The following is a 21,532-nucleotide window of genomic DNA, read 5'->3' as shown; positions in this document are numbered from 1 at the left end:
AAAACAAACTAAATTCCTTCATATGCTTCTCCCCATAATTGTTTCAGGGCAGAAAATGCTTGAGAGATCACATTCCTACAGATTACTCAGCAGAATGAAATATTTCTGTAATTCATTACAAACCAATAGTGCTCTGAAAAAGGAGTGCTGGTGGGGGAAGGTCATGCAGAGGAGGGGCAGCAATACATCCCAGACCCAACCTCTGGATTCTCCTTGAGAAGTCAGATCTTACATCCCATCAGATATAAGGTTAGATGTACATCCATGCTGGGCCTTTGTGTGATGTTGGGAGGACTTCCTGGTGATTAATACCCAGCTTTCCCAAGCCTCAAGATTATTTTGGTTACTCAAATGGACAGTCCACAAAATGATGAGGTCAAAGTGTCAAGGTCATGAAAAACAAGGGATTGGATCCCTGGGTCAGAAAAAGGAAATTAGTGTGATAATTGGCAAAATTTGAATAATATTTATAGATTAGTACTGTATTAATTAATTATTAGTACTGTATTCATGTTAATTTCCTGATTTTGGTAATTGTGCTGTGGGAGTCTGGGTGAAAGTAATGTGAAAATTATACTATTTTTGTAACTTTTTTACAAGTTTGAAATTATTTAAAATTTAAATTTAAAAAATTTAGGTAAAAAATTACAACTATGGAGGCAATTACTAATAAAGCTATGTCTCAGTCAGGGTTGTAATTGAGAATGGAGGCTGTGGCACTGGGATTCCTGGGGTTGAATCCCAGCTCCATTACCTGCTAATTGCATAACTTTCAAATCAATCTCTAAGTGCTTCAGTTTCCTCATCTGTAAAATGAAGAAAACAGTGCTTCCTACTTTGTAGTGTGGTTGTGAATATCGAATGAACTAATGTACATAGAGTGCTTAGAAAAGTGTCTGGTTCAATAAATGTTTGTTAGAATTATGAAAATTATTTGTGCAGCAACAATTGTTATGTAGGGAATATTAGAATGAAATACAATGTCATTAGTTCTACCTCTAGGTAAGAAACTACATATAAAGCCATGTAGTTGTCAGCTATGCAGGAGCTTAGACAAATTAGTGGTCAAGGAAGAAGCAAAAAGTTATAATGATGGAATGTCTGAAATTGCAACCGGGGAGCACAGGGGTAGAGAGGTTAGGGGGTCAGGGGAAACCAGTAATGTGACATTTCTAAGAGATTGGAACTTCTGGCAAGGCAGTTCACTATTAGCTCAGGGCAGAGTATTTCTGGGTAACAGTGATGTTCAAGAAATAAATTCCATGCCACTCTCTCACTTTGTCTCAGCTTACCCTTCCCCCTCCCCGTATCCTCAAGTCCATTCTCTAGTAGGTCTGTGACTTTATTCCCGTCTTGCCCCTAGGTTCTTCAGGACCACTTTTTTTTTTTTTAGAGTCCATATATATGTGTTAGCATACGGTATTTGTTTTTCTCTTTCTGACTTACTTCACTCTGTATAACAGACTCTAGGTCCATCCACCTCACTACAAATAACTCAATTTCGTTTCTTTTTATGGCTGAGTAATATTCCATTGTATATATGTGCTGTACTCTTGGGTATGTTGATGCATGAGGGCAGATAAAAATGTGCAGGGCTTGCACTGGGTTGCATTTATATGCCTTGTTATTTCTACACAAAAATGCCCAGCCCAGCTTTTGTTAATTGCTATTTAGAGCGATGGTGATTAAAGTAAATACAGGAGTACAAATAGGAATGCTTTAAAATAATGGTGTAATCATTACTAATTCATTTTATATTTATTGTGGTATTAATTCTAATGAATCTTCTTGATATTAATGTGGATGTTATAAGTACTCAGATTGAATTTTTCACTGTGAGTCAGTATTAATTAAATGAATGGTTATTATTACCTGTGTAATGGGCCTAGAAGGAATATTATTTTCACATTTATAGTAATGCTTTAATAGTAAAAACTGCTTTTATTCTTCCAAAAAAAAAAGAAATGAATTCCCACACAGTATCTAGGCCCAAGGGAAGTTTAAGGGTTTTTTTTCCCCACATCTTGTTTTATATATGCATCTGCTTTGGACCATCCTGGTGCAGCACACAGAGGGGAGAATGTGGTTAAGATTAGCATTAGAAATCTTAACATTCCAACACAGCAAGGCCTGGAGGAATGGGGGAAGTGTTTCGAATCACCTAAGCCATTAGCTGTGGGAGGATATGCCATGGGAAAACTGGACCTGGGATCGTAAAATACATTTGGTCTGGCTCAGTGTAGCTCAGTGTGTACAATTTCCACCCTGTGGCTTTGCTATTAGGAGCAGCTGTAGTGTATTGGACTCACCAAAATTTATATCCTGGAATTTCGCTCATTCTAAGAACTCAGCACTTCTCTGCGAAACTTTGAAACTAAGCATGAAGCCATCTAATTGTCAGTTGTCAGCTAATTTCAGGCCATGAAATTAGTGTAATGAACATTTGACAAAGTATAAGAATCAGAACATTGAAATCAAATAGGGGTTTCAGTGGGTTACTTGGCTCCTTCCTTTACCTAAGTGTTAAAATCCTCACCTCTTCTCCAGCCACAGCTGACACTAATCATAGCTGTGCCAGCCAGGGCCCAACCAGGAAGCAGGAATCACTAAATATTTTAAACAAAGGGAGGAACCTCAGGAGAGGTGGAGGGACACAAGAGGTGGTGTTAGCAGAACCCAAACAAAGGGCTGCCTCTTGTGACAAAAAGCCAGGACCATTAAGGTAGGGAGCTAGAACCATGTAAAATGCTGTGTGAGGCATGGAAAAGAGGGAGAGATTCTGTATTTCTCTGTTCCTTCTACCCTTAGTCTTCTACCAGTGCCTCTGACTGGCCAAGCATGCCAGAAAGCCAGTTGGCAAGGGAGCCTGGAAAACACAGTCTGCAGGAACAGGGCAGGGGTGCACCTGTGTGCAGATGGGCAGCAATCACCGCGACGCCTCTGCCTGTGCCTGAAACAGTGAATGGCACAGGCACTGTCCTGGGAGAGGCTGCCCGCCTGCGGCCATGCCTTTTAATTTTTCCAAGCAATTCTATGAAGTGGTTACTATTACCTCAACTTTATAGATGAGGAAATGAAATCCTGCAGAGGTTCAGGGTCTCTGTCTGAGGTTGCAGAGCCAGAAAGGAACAGAGGCCACCTGGTTCTAAACATACTCGTCCTGTCATCTGTATCTGTTCAGCACTTCAAAGCTCACTCTTTATTGTGCTGGAATTGTGGATTTAAAAACACTGGAGGGGGCAGAGTCAAGGTGGCATACTAGGAGGACGTGGAATTCGCGTCTCCTCACAACTAGGGCACCTACCAGGCACCGGTGGGGGACCACAGACACCTAAGGGGATGAGAGGAACCCCCAGCGACAGGGTAGGATGTGGGGCGTGGGGGGAGTGAGGGGGAAAGAGAAGTGGAGGCGGGATGGGACTGGTGCCCCTGAGGGGCGGCTGGGGGAGGGGAAGGGATCCAACGCCCGAAGGGGGAAATTGGGGGACCATTGGGAGGGCAGAGGATCAAAAGGGAGCTTGGTCAGGCTTCCCCTGCCCACTTGGGCCCCCAGGAACCTTCTGAGATCCCGGTCCTGCCTACCGAGGGCCCCTCCAGCCACGTGGGTCCTGAGGGAGTAGGAGGGAGGGAAGGAGGAGCAAAAGTAAAGGCTGGACCTCTGGGACTGGCACCCCTGAAGGGTGGCTGGGGGAGGGGAGGAGTTCCTACACCCAGCGGGACCCACCCACGGTTAGGGGTCCTGCCGTGATGGGGGAGGCCCTGGGGGAGATGGTGGGGGAAGGGCACGAAGGAATGGAAGGGAACACAGCCAGTGCTTTCCCTGTCCGCTTAGGCACTGGGAAGCCTGTTGGGCTCCCAGGCCTAATCCTGTGCCCTCGGAGCCTCCCTCCTGCCCCGCAGAACCCAAGCCCCGCCCCTACACCCCCACCCAGGGCCCTACCTCTACACTCGGAGATGCCCTCCAACGAGCTGGACCTAAACCCCGCCCACACAGCCTCACTCAGGGCCCCACCTCCAAATTCTGGAACCCCACACTCCAGAGGCCCTCCTTTCCACGCGCTGCCTCTCCCCTTCTGCACAGGTCCTAAGGAGAGGCCCCGCCTAGGCCCCGCCCAAGGCTCAAACATCACCCCCCACCCACCTAGGTCCTGCCCCACCCTAAACCCCCGCCGCTGCCTAAGTTCCACCCCCCACCTAAACTCTGCCCCCATAGCCAAGGCTTTTTTTTTTCCTCTTTTAGATTGGGGTTCTGTTTTACCTTGCTGATTCATTGTTGTTGACTCTTTTATATTTTTATTTTTCCTAATAAATCTTTTATTTTTCTAATTTTATTTTATTCTTTATACTTTGTTATTGTTCTCTCCTTTTGGCTTGTTGTTCCCCCCCGCCCACCCCCCACCCCCACTTTTTTTTTCTTTTTTCTGCTGTGGATTTATTTTACCTTGTTGCTGTTGTTTCAATTATAGTTTTATTTTTCCTAATATATTTTTTACCTTTCTAATTTTATTTTGTTTTTTATTCTTTGATATTGTACTGCTCCTTTTTTTCTTTCTTTCTTCCTTGTTTTTTTTTTTTTTTTTAACCACACCATGAAGCTTGCGGGATCTTGGTTCCCAGGCCGGAGGTCGGACCCAAGTTCCTGTGGTGGGAGGTCCAAGTCCAAACTGCTGGACTAACAGAGAACCTCAGACCCCAGGGAATATCAATTGGAGTGAGGCCTCCCAGAGGTCCTCATCTCAGCACCAAGACCCAGCTCTATCCAACTGCCTGCAAACTCCAGTGCTGGATGTCTGATGCCAAACAATCAGTAAGACTGGAATACAGCACCACCCATTAAAAAAAAAAAAAAAAATGAAACGACAAGAAAATATGTTACAGATGAAAGAGCAAGGTAAAAACCTACAAGGCCAAATAAATGAAGATGAAATAGGCAAGCTACCTGAAAAAGAATTCAGAATAATGATAGTAAAGATGATCCAAAATCTCAGAAACAGAATGGAGAAAATACAAGAAACATTTAACAAGGATCTAGAAGAACTAAAAAGCAAACAAACAGTGATGAACAACACAATTCAATAAATTAAAAATACTCTAGAAGGAATCAATAACAGAATAACTGAGGCAAAAGAATGGATAAGTGAGCTGGAAGATAAAATGGTGGAAATAACTGCCAGGGAGCAGAATAAAGAAAAAAGAATGAAAAGAATTCAGGACAGTCTCAGAGACCTCTGGGACAACATTAAATGCACCAACATTTGAATTATAGGGGTCCCAGAAGAAGAAGAGAAAAAGGAAGGGTCTGAGAAAATATTTGAGGAGACTATAGTTGAAAACGTCCCTAACATGGAAAAGGAAATAGTCAATCAAGTCCAGGAAGCACAGAGAGTAGCATACAGGATAAACCCAAAGAGAAACACACCGAGACACATATTAATCAAACTATCAAAGATTAAATACAAAGAAAAAATATTCAAAGCAACAAGGGAAAAGCAACAAATAATATACAAGGGAATCCTCATAAGGTTAACAGCTGATTTTTCAGCAGAAACTCTGCAAGCCAGAAGGGAGTGGCAGGACATATTTAAAGTGATGAAAGGGAAAAACCTACATACAAGATTACTCTACCCGGCAAGGATCTCATTCAGATTCGATGGAGAAATTAAAACCTTTACAGATAAACAAAAGTTAAAAGAATTCAGCACCACCAGACCAGCTTTACAACAAATGCTAAAGGAACTCTTCTAGGCAGGAAACACAAGAGAAGGAAAACACCTACAATAACAAACCCAAAACAATTAAGAAAATGGTAATAAGAACATACATGTCAATAATTACCTTAAATGTAAATGGATTAAATGCTCCAACCAAAAGGCATAGACTGGCTGAATGGATACAAAAACAAGACCCATACATATGCTGACTACAAGAGACCCACTTCAGACCTAGGAACACATACAGGCTGAAAGTGAGGGGATGGAAAAAGATATTCCATGCAAATGGAAATTAAAAGAAAGCTGGAGTAGCAATTCTCATATCAGACAAAATAGACTTTAAAATAAAGACTATTACAAGAGACAGGAAGGACACTACATAATGATCAAGGGATCAAGCCAAGAAGAAGATATAACAATTGTAAATATTTATGCACCCAACATAGGAGCACCTCAATACATAAGGCAAATGCTAACAGCCATAAAAGGGAAAACCAACAGTAACACATTATTAGTAGGGGACTTTAACACCCCACTTTCACCAATGGACAGATCATCCAAAATGAAAATAAATAAGGAAACACAAGCTTTAAATGACACATTAAACAAGATGGACTTAATTGATATTTATAGGACATTCCAACCAAAAACAACAGAATACACTTTCTTCTCAAGTGCTCATGGAACATTCTCCAGCATAGATCATATCTTGGGTCACAAATCAAGCCTTGGTAAATTTAAGAAAATTGAAATCGTATCAAGTGTCTTTTCCGACCACAACACTATGAGACTAGATATCAATTACAGGAAAACATCTGTAAAAAATACAAACACATGGAGGCTAAACAATACACTACTGAATAACCAAGAGATCACTGAAGAAATCAAAGAGGAAATCAAAAAATACCTAGAAACAAATGACAATGAAAACAAGATGACCCAAAACCTATGGGATGCAGCAAAAGCAGTTCTAAGAGGGAATTTTATAGCAATACAAGCCTACCTCAAGAAAAAAGAAAAATCTCAAATAAACAACCTAACCTTACACCTAAAGCAATTAGAGAAAGAAGAACAAAGAAAACCCCAAAGTTAGCAGAAGGAAAGAAATCATAGGAATCAGAGCAGAAATAAATGAAAAAGAAATGAAGGAAACAATAGCAAAGATCAATAAAACTAAAAGCTGGTTCTTTGAGAAGATAAACAAAATTGATAAACCATTAGCCAGACTCACCAAGAAAAAAAGGGAGAACACTCAAATCAACAGAATTAGAAATGAAAAAGAAGTAATAACTGACACTGCAGAAATACAAAGGATCATGAAAGATTACTACAAGCAACTATATGCCAACAAAATGGACAACCTGGAAGAAATGGACAAATCTTAGAAAAGCACAACCTTCCAAGACTGAACCAGGAAGAAATAGAAAATATAAACAGACCAATCACAAGCACTGAAATTGAAACTGTGATTAAAACTCTTCCAACAAACAAAAGCCCAGGACCAGATGGCTTCACAGACGAATTCTATCAAACATTTAGAGAAGAGCTAACACCTATCCTTCTCAAACTCTTCCAAAATATAGCAGAGGGAGGAACACTCCCAAACTCATTCTACGAGGCCACCATCACCCTGATACCAAAACCAGACAAAGATGTCACAAAAAAGAAAACAACAGGCCAATATCTCTGATGAACATAGATGCAAAAATCCTCAACAAAATACTAGCAAACAGAATTCAACAGCCCATTAAAAGGATATACACCATGATCAAGTGGGGTTTATCCCAGGAATGCAAGGGTTCTTCAATATATGCAAATCAATCAATGTGATACACCATATTAACAAACTGAAGGATAAAAACCATATGATAAACTCAATAGATGCAGGAAAAGCTTTTGACAAAATTCCACACCCATTTATGATAAAAACCCTCCAGAAAGTAGGCATAGAGGCAACCTACCTCAACATAATAAAGGCCATATATGACAAACCCACAGCCAATATCGTTCTCAATGGTGAAAAACTGAAACCATTTCCTCTAAGATCAGGAACAAGACAAGGTTGACCACTCTCACCACTGTTATTCAACATACTTTTGGAAGTTTTAGCCAAAGCAATTAGAGAAGAAAAAGAAATAAAAGGAATCCAAATTGGAAAAGAAGAAGTAAAGCTGTCACTGTTTGCAGAAGACATGATACTATACATAGAGAATCCTAAGGATGCTACCAGAAAACTACTAAAGCTAATCAATGAATTTAGTAGAGTAGCAGGATACAAAATGAATGCACAGAAATCTCTTGCATTCCTATACACTAATGATGAAAGCTCTAAAAGAGAAATTGAGGAAACACTCCCATTTACCACTGCAACAAAAAGAATAAAATACCTAGGAATAAACCTACCTAGGGAGACAAAAGACCTGTATGCAGAAAACTAAAAGATACTGATGAAAGAAATTAAAGATGATACAAACAGATGGAGAGATATACCATGTTCTTGGATTGGAAGAATCAGCATTGTGAAAATGACTATACTACTCAAAGCAATCTACAGATTCAATGCAATCCCTATCAAACTACCAATGGCATTTTTCACAGAACTAGAACAAAAAATTTCACAATTTGTATAGAAACACAAAAGACCCTGAATAGCCAAAGCATCTTGAGAAAGAAAAATGGAGCTGGAGGAATCAGGCTCCTGGACTTCAGATTATACGACAAAGCTACAGTAATCAAGACAGTATGGTACTGGCACAAAAAGAGAAATATAGATCAATGGGACAGGATAGAAAGTCCAGAGATAAACCCACGCACCTATGGTCCCCTTATCTTTTATAAAGGAGGCAAGAATATACAATGGAGAAAAGACAGCCTCTTCAATAAGTGGTGCTGGGAAAACCGGACAGCTACATGTAAAAGAATGAAATTAGAACACTCCCTAACACCATACACAAAAATAAACTCAAAATTGGCTTAAAGACCTAATGTAAGGCCAGACACTCTCAAACTCTTAGAGGAAAACATAGGCAGAACACTGTATGACATAAATCACAGCAAGATCCTTTTTGAGAAATGGACATAAAAATAAAAATAAACAAATGGGACCTAATGAAACTGAAAAGCTTTTGCACAGCAAAGGAAACCATAAACAAGACCAAAAGACAACTCTCAGAATGGGAGAAAATATTTGCAAATGAAGCAACTGACAATGGATTAATTTCCAAAATTTACAAGCAGCTCATGCAGCTCAATATCAAAAAAACAAAAAACCCAATCCACAAATGGGCAGAAGACCTAAACAGACATTTCTCCAAAGAAGATATATAGATTGCCAACAAAGAAATGAAAACATGCTCAACATCACTAATCATTAAAGAAATGCAAATCAAAACTACAATGAGGTATCCCCTCACACCAGTCAGAATGGCCATCATCAGAAAATCTACAAACAATAAATGCTGGAGAGGGTGTGGAGAAAAGGGAACCCTCTTGCACTGTTGGTGGGAATGTAAATTGATACAGCCACTATGGAGAACAGTATGGAGGTTCCTGAAAAAACTATAAATAGAACCACCATACGACCCAGCAATCCCACTACTGGGCATATACCCTGAGAAAACCGTAATTCAAAAAGTGTCATGTACCACAATGTTCACTGCAGCACTATTTACAATAGCCAGGACATGGAAGCAACCTAAGTGTCCATCATCGGATGAATGGATAAAGAAGATGTGGCATATATATACAATGGAATATTACTCAGCCATAGAAAGAAATGAAATTGTGTTATTTGTAGTGAGGTGGATGGACCTAGAGTCTGTCATACAGAATGAATTAAGTCAGAAAAAGTAAAACAAATACCGTATGCTAACACATATATATGCGATCTAAAAGAAAAAAGTCGTTGTGATGAGCCTAGGGTCAAGACAGGAATAAAGACACAGGCGAAGAGAATGGACTTGAGGACGGGGAGGGGGTAGGGTAAACTGGGACGAAGTGAGACAGTAGCACTGACATATATACACTACCAAATGTAAAATAGATAGCTAGTTGGAAGCAGTTGCATAGCACAGGGAGATCAGCTTGGTGCTTTGCGACCACCTAGAGGGGTGGGATAAGGAGCGTGGGAGGGAGACGCAAGAGGGAGGGGATATGGGATATACATATGCATATAGCTGATTCACTTTGTGATACAGCAGAAACTAACACAACACTGTAAAGCAATTATACTCCAATAAAGATGTTAAAAAAAACAAAAAACAAAAAACACTGGAGCTAAAAGAGACAACAGAATTCATCCAGCCTGCCTTTAAGGCGGAGAAAACTGAGGTCTGGAAATACTTGCTTAAAGTCACATATCTGGTACCAGAATGGGAACAATAATGTAAAATTTCCTTAAAAACTTGAGTAATCACATCAGTATTTAATCCAGATGTCCTCTGTCCTCTTGTTTTCCACACAAAGTCATTAAGGAATCTCAGAGAGGATGTGTTGAAAGCTTGGGTGGAAGGCATTTGCCTGGAAGAGGTAAGGGCTGCGCATGCTCGGGCATCTCTGTTTTCTCTGAAGTAGGGAGCTAGACTGTCCATCAAGGTCGAGGGGGAAGGAGGGGTATGGGCCATCAGGAGCGTGATCTCAGTTTTGACTGTGTGCTGAAGGAGTGGAAAGTGGATCCCGCTAAGAATGAATACAAGTATTGTAATTTGTAATGGAGTATTGAAGACCCCCCCAGCACCAGCTGGGGGTGGAAGAGATAATGTGAGATAGTACCAGTCAACATGGCTCTGTACTTTCTTCAGTAGTGCTCATGGTCCTGGAGAAGAAATAGAAAAGTGAGTGCTCAAACTGATCCAGCATTGTAAGATGGTCTGGCAGACGAGGCATGCTGGGTAGAGAGCAAGTAAACGGAGAGCTTTCCTAACATAAGCCAGAGGGAATTGCTGGACTCTGAGAAGGGGAGCGTCAAAGGACAGGGTCTCTTGAGGTTTAAATTTTGATTTAATGAGAGAAAAATATTGAAAGAAGTGAATGGATGGAAGGTTAAGATCAGAGAATGTGATTGTTAAGGCTAGGTTTCAGGACCATGTGGTCTAGTACAGTAGCCACTAGTCCCATGCAGCTACTCCAAATTGAGATGTGCTGTAAGTGTACAATACGGACCAGATTTTGAAGACTTAGTATGAAAAAAGTAATGCAAAATATCTCAATATTTTAAAATATTTAATCCATGTTGAAATAATAATATTTGGAGTATATTCAGTTAAATATATGTTATTAAAATTACTTTTATCTGTTACTTTTTACTTTTTTAATGTGGCTACTAGAAAAGTTAAAATTGCATATGTGGCTTGCATATATGTATTATATGTTATATTTCTACTGGATGGCGATGTGTGAGTGGATGTGTATTTATAGATTCAACACAGCTTTTCAAAATGTGGTTTTAGATCATTTAATGGCTATATGGAACATATTTGAGCAATATTTTGAAAATAATTAGAAAAATTATGACAACATAAAATAAAGAATAAATAGTATTTTAATATGTGTTAATAGTAATGATAATTGCTTAATATAATTGAGGGAGTTATCCTAGCTTTACACCAAAGTTTTGGTATCGAGTTCATTTGTAGATAGTTTAATACATAGATTATGAATCATACTCAGCAGTTTTGTATTCTTAATCTTTATTTGTATTAAATAAGTCCTATACTTCCAATCGTGAGTTTGCAGAATAGAAATAATTATTTGGTGGCTGTCAAATAGTGCTGGCTCTTCAGAATGAATGTGCGTCCAGAAATTCAGAGAGATTTCTCATGTAAACTAATTACAGTGCTGTTAACAAACATTTCCCACTCAAAGTAGACATTGGACGATACATGCAAACAGATTTCTAACCCATTCTTTAGTTGCATTTATCTCTGTAAATTATACTTTAATTTTTATAGAATTTGAATGTGGTTTAAAAATAAAACCCTCTCATATATGATCAAAAGATCTTTGGCAATCGTGCCAAGACCACATAATGGGGAAAGCTCAGTCTCTTCAACAAATGGTGTTAGAAAATTGGATATCCACATGCAAAAGAATAAAGTTAGATCCTTACCTACACAAAAATTAAGTCAAAGTAGATTAAAGACCTAAATGTAAGACCTCAAACTATAAAACTCCCAGAAGAAAACAGGTAAAATGCTTCATGACGTTGGATTTGACAATGATTTCTTGCTTATGACAACAAAAGCGTATGCAACAAAAGTAGACAAATGGGACTACATTAATCTTAAAAACTTCTGCACATTAAAGGAAACAATCAACAGACTGAAAAGGCAGCCTACAAACTGGGAGAATATTTGCAAATTACATATGTGATAAACGGTTAATATCCAGAATATATAAAAACTCGTATAGCTCAACAACAAAAAATCAAACAACCCAATTAAAATACAAGCAAAGGACTTGAATAAACATTTCTCCAAAGAAAATATATAAATGGCCAACAAGCCAAGAAAAGATGCTCAACATCACTAATCATTAGGGAAATGCAAATCAAAATCCTGATGACCTATTACCTCATACCTATCAGGATGTCTACCAACAAAAAAACCAGAAAATAACAAGTCGTGGTGGGAATGTGGAGAAATTGAAACCCTTGTGCAGTGTTGGTGGAAATGTAAAATGGTGAAGGCTCTATGGAAAAATAGTATGAAAGTTCCTCAAAAAGTTAAAAATACCATTACCATATGATTCAGTGACTGAACTTTGGGATAGATATCCAAAAGAATTGAAAGCAGGATCTCAAAAGATACTTGCACAACCATGTTTATTGCAGCATTAATCGCAATAGCCAAGAGGTAGAAGCAACCCAAAATGTCCATTGATGGATGAATGGATAAATGAAATGTGGCATATATATATAATGGAATATTATTCGTTCTTGAAAAAGGAGATCCTATTATATGCTACAACATAGATGAAATTTGAGGACATTATGCCAAGTGAAATAAGCAAGTCACACAAATGCAAACACTGTGTGAAACTACCTGAAGTGGTCAGACTGATAGACAGTGACAGGTAGGAGGAGGAAATGGGAAGATGTTCAACTGGTATCAAATTTCACTTTTGCAAGACGAAAAATTTTGGAGATCTGTTGCAAAACAATGTGAATATAGTTAACACTACTGAATTGCACACTTAAAATTGGTTAAGGTGGTAAATTTCATGACTTTTTTAACCACAATTTTTAAAAAACTTGATAATATGGTATCAATATCTCCAATGCGTGAAAAAAATCATGAAGTGTTGGGGAAGCATGAAATTTGCAGCAACTGACCCAAAAATACAGCAGTTCCATCTTTGTAAGAAATCCTTGTAGTTTTTTCAGATGAGTCTCAACATTAAAACATGTGATTTTTTTAATGTTTAAGTGATAAAAGCAGGTTATCCAAGGCAGAACATTTGAGAAAGCCACTTGAAATAGTTCTGAGCAATATCAGTGTCATTATGAAGTGTTTATATCTTATTCCTTAGTTCAAAAATAGATGTGTCAGAATCTTTCCCTTTGACAACCAGCAAACTTTCTTATATTCACTGCCCTACCTATTTCTCCTTAAAGTATTCAAATATCATACACCCAGTGAGCCCATGTAGTTATGTTCACAAAGTTTCATGTTTCTTTCAACACTGAATCTACATATGAGGAGGTTTGTGGTGTTCATTAGCAACAGTTCTTTGTGAATGAGTATGTGTATTGATTGATGCGCAGGTGCACTTAGTTTTATTTGTGCAGCAACATATCCTGTTGCCACACACATAGTTAAAAATTTGTCCGCATTGATCTAAATGAACTTCGCCAATCTGTATCAGGCTTGCAAAGTCATCATCATGTACCGAAAATCACATCTCTGTCAGTGCAGAACAAATAATCACGTAGCACTTTGTCCTCATATATCCCACACATACTTGGATCTAATTCATGTTCTGTGTATTAGTGACATTTATAGAACTGTAAAACAAAATATCAGCACAGCAGTTGCTCCTCTAAATGATACATCATTGATACTATGCAAAATACACTGGTGTATTTTGTATTCAACTTATTTTGCTTTCTTTCCAAAACACACACACACACACACACACACACACACACACACACACACTAAATTGACTATGATGATGGCCTTATAAACTTCTCAGCAATAGTATGTCTTATACCTGTTTGTGCTATGAGGCATACGACTTTGAAAGTTGCCGTTGTTGTTTTAGTTTCTTCTCTGCCTCTGGCAAGCAAATTCATCAGTTCTATACTGGAAACCATTATTTTTTCCTCATTCTGGAAAAACTCAGTTGGTTTACCAGAGAGGTCACTGTGCTTTTCTGAAAACAATATAAAAGCTTTTACGACTTTATAATGTTATTTGATATACTTTCAACAGAACATGCGCTGAGACTAATTGATCACTGGTTCAATAAAATTGAATTTTCAGATACTCATTATTATGTAGCCTATTCTCATTTTGTCCTGTTCTATTTATGTGAAATGATTACACTTGCAGAGTCACTTGCCTTGCTCATAGAGGCTCACATCAGATGTTATCATGAAGTTTGGTTCACTGTTGATAACTTGCCTGGCTGTAGTAATTTGTTGCTTATTTTTGCCACTTTTGTGCCTCTATAAACAACTTTTGAACCATTGATCCATTTTTTCCCTAAATTTGAAATATGTTATAGGATAATAACAACTGCAAACAGAAACAGATAAATTCTGAAACAATATATTAGCTGAGATGGCTCTAAACTTGAATGCTAGATAAAAACTCTTGACTGTTTCAGTTGTACATGTGCATCCATTAAGCATGTGATGATTTTTAAGAACATAATAGGATTTCTGGCACTTCTTATTCTTCGGCTCTCAAGTCTCCTCTTTCTGAAGGGGCTTCCCCCAGCACCATATTTATTCTCTTCTTCCCAGACCTAAAACCTTAGCCCTCATCTCTCCCTTTCACACTACCATGTTTTATTTCTTCATGCACTATACTCTAAAATAAATTTATTAGTGTTTACTTATAGATGATTCCCCTTGATTAAAAATGAATCTCCAAGATAGCAAGGGCATTGATTATCCTGGGAAAAACAAACCAAACTCTCTGTTCAGTAGATTAAAAAAGCCTAGGCTTGGCTTATTCAACTTCATGGCCAAGGAAACTCATGCTTCCAAGGAGTTCTCAGCTAAACACATGAACAAAGCCTGTTACACACAGAAAAGAACAGATGATGACACAAACACCTGCATGTTTAATCCCAGACAATGGTAAATGATAAAGAACAAGTTTTTGTAATATACTGAATCCAAGGTCATGGACCAAAGCTGGCTAAAATAATTTTTCCTCTAGTAATAAGGTCATATGATAAGTTTCATACCATTATATTTCCTGGGGTGAATGTTTCTCTGGCTTTAGCATTTTATGGTTACTGCTGCATCCCCTCTGTGTACAACAGTGACCAATACAGAATAGGAACTCAAAAAATATTTGTTGAATAGATAAATATTAAATTTGGCTACTTGATAATGTATTGCTTCTTTCTTTCTTTTTGTAATTGTTTTATTTCTCCCTTCCCCTAACTCTGAGATCATGAGCCCCATGAGAACAGGATCTTATCTGTCTTATTCACTGCTGTATCTTCAGTGCAACAATAGTGCCTGGCAATTAGTTGATGCATAATGAAATTTAGGGACTAAATGAATGAGATTTGTGAAATTAAAGACAAAATGGTTTCATTATCTTTTGCTTTAAACTGCCACATATTTGCTGACATCGTTGGTAATCATCAAAGATCTCCTGGCCACATTTTGAGAAACTGCTTAGGGCATACCCATGAGAGTGGTTTTCTGAAATATAAAAAAAGATCGTCAGGGCAGAGGTTAATGATATACTAAGATGCATGATCAAGGTGGATGTGAGCATGCCCCAAGATGTTGGCAATGGAGAGGTACAATGTGAGTTAATTGTAAGCGTCTTCAGTGACGCCTGTAGGGAGTTGTGTGGAGATGATGGGTGGCAGAAATGAGGGTGGGAAGAGATTGGCTTACCCAGCTAGAGAGGAACAATGATGCTGTGAAGAGAACCTGACTACGGGTTCAATTCCCACTCCACTTCAAAAGCTAGGTGAGTTACGTAACCTGTTTGAAGCTTACTTCCAAGGAATGTTATATGGAAATTAAATATCACTGCCTCATGGAGTTGAAGTGAGATTTATAGAAAATAAGCCAATGTCTTCAGACAATGCCTGTCATGTTATTATCTGCTCATAATATATGGACACTTAAAGGTGCATCCCATCTTTTTAAACAAGGGTGAAAGAATAATGGTCTGAAAATGTTGGTGGGAATTCAGGAGTGTTATGACCGTTGAAATATAAGGAGAAGAAAAATGAACAACTTTTTCAGATGAAAGAGAAAACCATGAAGATGCATTAGAAGGATTATTCTATGAAGAGACTAAGTTCATAGTAAAACATAGTGATAATGGATGGAGGTTCCATTGGAATCACTGGAACTGATGTTTTTTAATTGAATCAGTAGAGGGAGGATAAGGAAGAGAAGGGGTTGAGATGGATCTGGGGAAAGCTTTGCCAGTCCAGGGGGCTCAGCCTTGGCAGAGACTGAATCACAGAATGTGGGAAGCAGTGCATTAGAGTGGACAGTGGAAATGTGGGTTGTACCAAGATCCCATCAGAACTTAGGAACACAAATATTTTTACTTCTACAGAGTTTCAACCCCAGTTATATACAAAGGGTAAGAGTTATACTTGGTTAATTCAACATTGGATTTCAGATACTGTCCTCCACTGGCCTCCAAGGGGCAGGGCTGATGGGAGATCCAAAGCCTTGTTCCCTGCGCTTTCAGGGGGGTCCCAAGGAGAGTATGAGTATGATGAGTAAATCCTTTGCGTTTCAGTTCTTCTGATTAGACCAAAGTGGGAGTTAGTCCATGCTTTCTGGTGTAAAGTAAGTAGTGTGGACAAGTTGAAAGATCACAAGGGCGTTATTTGGACAGGACTGGATTTGAGTCTCAGCTTTTTCAGGGGTGTAAATTTGGAAAAACAACTTAGCCTTCCAGGGATTCTCTTCTCATTTGTAAAATGGGGATAATAATAACTACCTTTCCAGGTATTTGTGAGTATTAAAATAACACGAGCATGCTGCCTTAATAATTATGTTGGAGATAGTGAATAAAAAGTGCATTTCTGTCCTGTGCATTTACAAGTTATATCTCACAGTTTTGAAAAATGTTTCATCTTGCTCTTTCAACAGTAAACAAATATGTATTGAGTGTCTGCTAAGTGCAGGCTCTGTGGAGTGCTGGGAATATTATGTATGTCTATGGGAAAAAGGTAGACATAGCCATAGCCCACACAGAGCTTATAGACCAGTGTATAGTCTGATCCAGATTTGTATTATTAAAACCATCAGGTCATGGTGTAAGTTTAACTCCTGTGCAGCCAAACCCATATTTTATCAGAGCAGTTCTATTCAGTGCTAATTTGTAATTTAATCTGACCTCTAATGAAAGGGCTTTCTTCTGTGGTAATGTGTTTATTTCTAGAGCATTGAGGAGAGTTAGCCCTCCATCTATCACCTCCTCTTGGTGCCACTACTGTTTTAATCTTTACAATGAGCCATTTATAATGAAATGAAAATATTAATCATGATCATTTAAATCAGATAAATAAGATCAGCTTTTAGGTAGTCTTATTCCTTAGGAATAACGTACTGCCTTGTGACACAGGAAACACTGTTGTCAGGAGGGAATCAGAGTTTCATAGTCACAAGTATGAGAAACCACGGCTATCTGCCTTTGAATGCTAAGAGAAGGAAATAAAAGGTTTTTTTCCCCCACATATAAACTTGACTCCCAGATACAAAGATAAAGAAAAAGACACACAAAGTTCTATTCATCTCATTATTTTATTGTGAAGGCAGGAGACAGTGTAAGCATCAAGATGACTTCAGTATCTTTATATATCCAAATTGGAAATTGTAAGACAAATATATATTCCCAGGCAAAGTGATCTTTAATCACTGAAGCAGTACATTACAAGAGGGTGTCAGATCTCTCAGAATACACACTCTGATATGGATCACGTCACATCTTTACACAAAACACTTATTCAGCATAAACTAGCTTTTCAGAAGCTGCCACTGCCCTTCCCCCTCCATTTCCACTTTCCATGCTCCCTTCCTCCCTTGGGAAGATGCTTGCTAGTTCCATTTGCTTTCAGCACCAGCGTTGCCATGGAAACTCGCCTCCTTGTCTTCCCCCTCCCCAGTTACCAAGTACAGCTTCTGGACTCAGTGCCAAGACCTCCTCTGTACAACCTCAATGTTCTTTCAGTGTTTAGACAAATCTGGTGGAAAATGTTGTTTATGGTTTTTATTCCACAGTACTACAGCTGTATGTTTTGTGTAACGCATTTCCCATGGATCTATCCATGTCCTGAAGGAGATTATTTCCACCCCGCCTTGTCCACCATAGCTTAAAAAACTTGTATTATTTGGTCTGATTTTTAATACGGCATAAAAGATAACTCAGGATTACAGATATTCCATCTTTGTTGTGTTTCATTACATCCTGAATTTAATACTACATATACATTGTTTCTGTACTTTTGGAGATCATTTCTATTTTGTGAACATTGTAGCACTAATGCCTTTTTCAAAAAAACCTAGGCAGTAATGTAAATTATCTCTTATAGCTTAGAAGTCCATTAAAGTACATCTGTGAACCTTAGGTTATTTCAGCCATTATAATTCAGATGTTTAAATAATATATTGGCATCCCCCATTACTTGAACTTATAGTTAGATGCCTTACTTAGTACATTTTATGCAGACTTGTATTGTGTATAAATTAATTAGTCATTCTAACACTCATTTATGCTGACACAAAAAGTTTTGTTGATGTGAAATGACTTTTTGTCCCTTCCCCCACCTTTAAAATGTCAATTTTGGTTATATATTTTTCAAACATTAAAATGTAGGCTCAGCAAAGTATTTATTTGTTTAACATTTTTTTTTATTATAAATAAATCACGTCAGCCATCCCACTGTGCTGACACTGCCATTTTTTCATTATAAACATTTATATTTAAAAATTTAAAAAGAGAGGTCTTCTATTTGGAAAAAAATCCCTCTGATAAACAGAAGAGGGAGCAGTATTTCCTTCTTTTTGACACCGAATGCAGTGTTGTTTTTTAAAATTCCTATTTTACCTTTCTTTTTTCCTGTAAACGTAACCTCCTCTGTCATAATCTCTGCTGTTGATTTTCTATTCCTTTCTTTCTGTTTTTAGCGGGGAGGGAAGTCTAGTGGTGGCGGGAGTAGGACCACCCATTTTGATCAAGGGAACAAAGGTTAAATTCTTTCTGGTTTGCTACTTTCTCTTAGGATATAGTTAAATATTAGAAATCTTTGTCTTCTACTGTATATTTTTGCTTGCAACAATACTTTAAAAAAATCTATGGCACCACTTTACAAAGAGGCCCCGGCATTGTGTGGTCAACTGGAGTGAATGCGTGTATTCTCTGGGGCCTGCCCTGTGAGAGACTGTCTCCCTGTTGTTCTCACTGTGAGCTGAGTAGGAGCCGTGCACATCTGAATAACAGAGTCTTTTCTGCCTGGTGCAATCCTGGATTGTTACAGTCTACAGGCCAGCCATGCTGTCACCGGCACAAATTGATTTAACCATCAATTGCTGTGGTCATTAAAGCTGCTAAAAGTCCTCGCCAAACTGATGAATTGCAACTGAATGTGAAATGAGTCTCTAAGTCCGTTTCCCACCATCTCATATCAAAGGCTATTGTATCCCTGCAAAGTAACGGGTCGGAGGTTCAGGCTGGAGTTCAACAATGGGCCCTGTCAGAGGATAGAGCTCCATTCACTCTGGCAGCCCCAATTACAGTTTGCTTTCCATACCTTATTGTATAAAATTTGCATCCAACTAATACATTGAATTATTGGCATACTTTGGGTGTCAAAGGAGTTCACTGAATGGTTTGTCCTTAAAATACATGGAATTCTAAGCATCTGCTGGCCACTGGGTCGTGACAATGAAAGGATTCCCTGGTTTTTCACTGCTTGCAGAAGGACTCATTTTTTTCTCAGCTCAGATTTAACACTTCAAAACACTCTGCACAACTTCTTCCACATTCACAGCCATAAACCCATTTCTGGATTTTTTGAGAGGAGCTGTAGGGAAGGAATGGTACAGTTCCTGCCTAACAAGAATGTAATTAAAAAACTTAAATGATTCACTATAATCTCTTTGGACCCAAATTAATGGGCAAAAGCAGACTTACAATTTGATGGGTTTTTTTTTACCTGAAGAAAAGTGGGGAGTGAAATAATAGTGAAGCAAAATTAAAATCACATTTAGGCATAGATTTCAATGCCCAGAGAACTTTCATTAGCTTTTTAAGGAAAACATATAGGTTAGATTTTAAGTTGTCATGGTTAAGCCAGTGAGGAGCTATGAGTCAACCAGGCAATGAACATGTCGATGTTGCTACTAATGATTTCTTTACTTATTCAATAACTAAGTCTGTGGAGATGAACCATCATAGAAAATTAAATCCTTCAAGTTCTGATATAGCAATACTAGTAGAGAATTTCAGGGGAAGATTTCAAGTTTTGTAGCAACATGTAATATGCTCCTGCTGATGACAGAATTCTTCTTTTTCCTATCAGATAATCATCTGAGTAATAATTTTGTTTTGAGTCTTAGGTTAAGTATGTCAAATAATTTTATTTATGCATACAGTTTCTTATGCAGTTTTCACAAATTCATTTGAGTTTTTTCTTTAATGTTTAGATTAATATTTAAGAGCTGTGTAAAGAGTCCTTGTTTTTAATTCCAGGGTTTTTGTTGTCTGTTCTTTCTCCTTTTCTCTTCCCAAACCTCACAGTAGTATGGCTTTAGCATCTAATGTTTTCCAAGGTGCATGAGAGGAAGCTCTGTAGGAGAAACAGGACTTCAGATATCAAAGGCAGAAAGCTCCAGTTTTACTCCTGAAACCCCACACGCTCTGGTTATTTTCTTTCCCGAGCTCCTCTTGCCACGAAGTGCTATCAATAGGGCTGAAAAGAGCAGATGTGGAAAACAAAATAAATCTGACTTAATATTATAATGGAGATTACATGAATACAAAGTAGAGAGGAAAGTAAGCAAAGCCAGCAAGGACCACAGTGCCATAGAGAAGAGAGAGGACGAAGGGAAGTTTTGCTTAAAGAATCAGTGCATAGGTCAGAGGTTCAGGCCATTCAGATGTATTAATAATGAGCTGGCAGACAGATCCAGGTTTGTGTTTCCCTAGACTCTATTTACCATAGACTTTGCGTCTCCAGTAACTGTGTGTGGAAATCCATCAGTAAGAACTGTTACATTTTGCCCAAGGTTCCAAATGACCCTTGAAGAAGGTCATTGGATTCTTGTCTTTGAAAGATCTATTGTTCAAAACAAGGGAAAAGCACAAGCTCCCTTGGCAAAAAAAGAAAAAAACCTGACTCCAGATTGCTTAAGCATTGTAAACCAAATGGAATGTCTATGTTTTATGACACAAAGAACTATAGTATTTTAGATGGAATATGATACGGAAATCAATTCTTTTTATAATCTTCACTCACAGAACAGCACTAGATATCTTACACTTATTTGTGAGATAAAAGTAACACAATACAATCTCCCCAAATCTCTTAAAGATCATTTGCTTCTGGTTATTTATTGTGGACCAACAGTTTATAATTGTTTTTAACATTAATGTGGTAGC

Source organism: Balaenoptera physalus (genome assembly GCF_965194825.1).
Source record: "Balaenoptera physalus genome assembly, chromosome: 9".
Lineage (NCBI taxonomy): Eukaryota > Metazoa > Chordata > Mammalia > Artiodactyla > Balaenopteridae > Balaenoptera > Balaenoptera physalus.
This window is presented reverse-complemented; position numbering follows the sequence as displayed.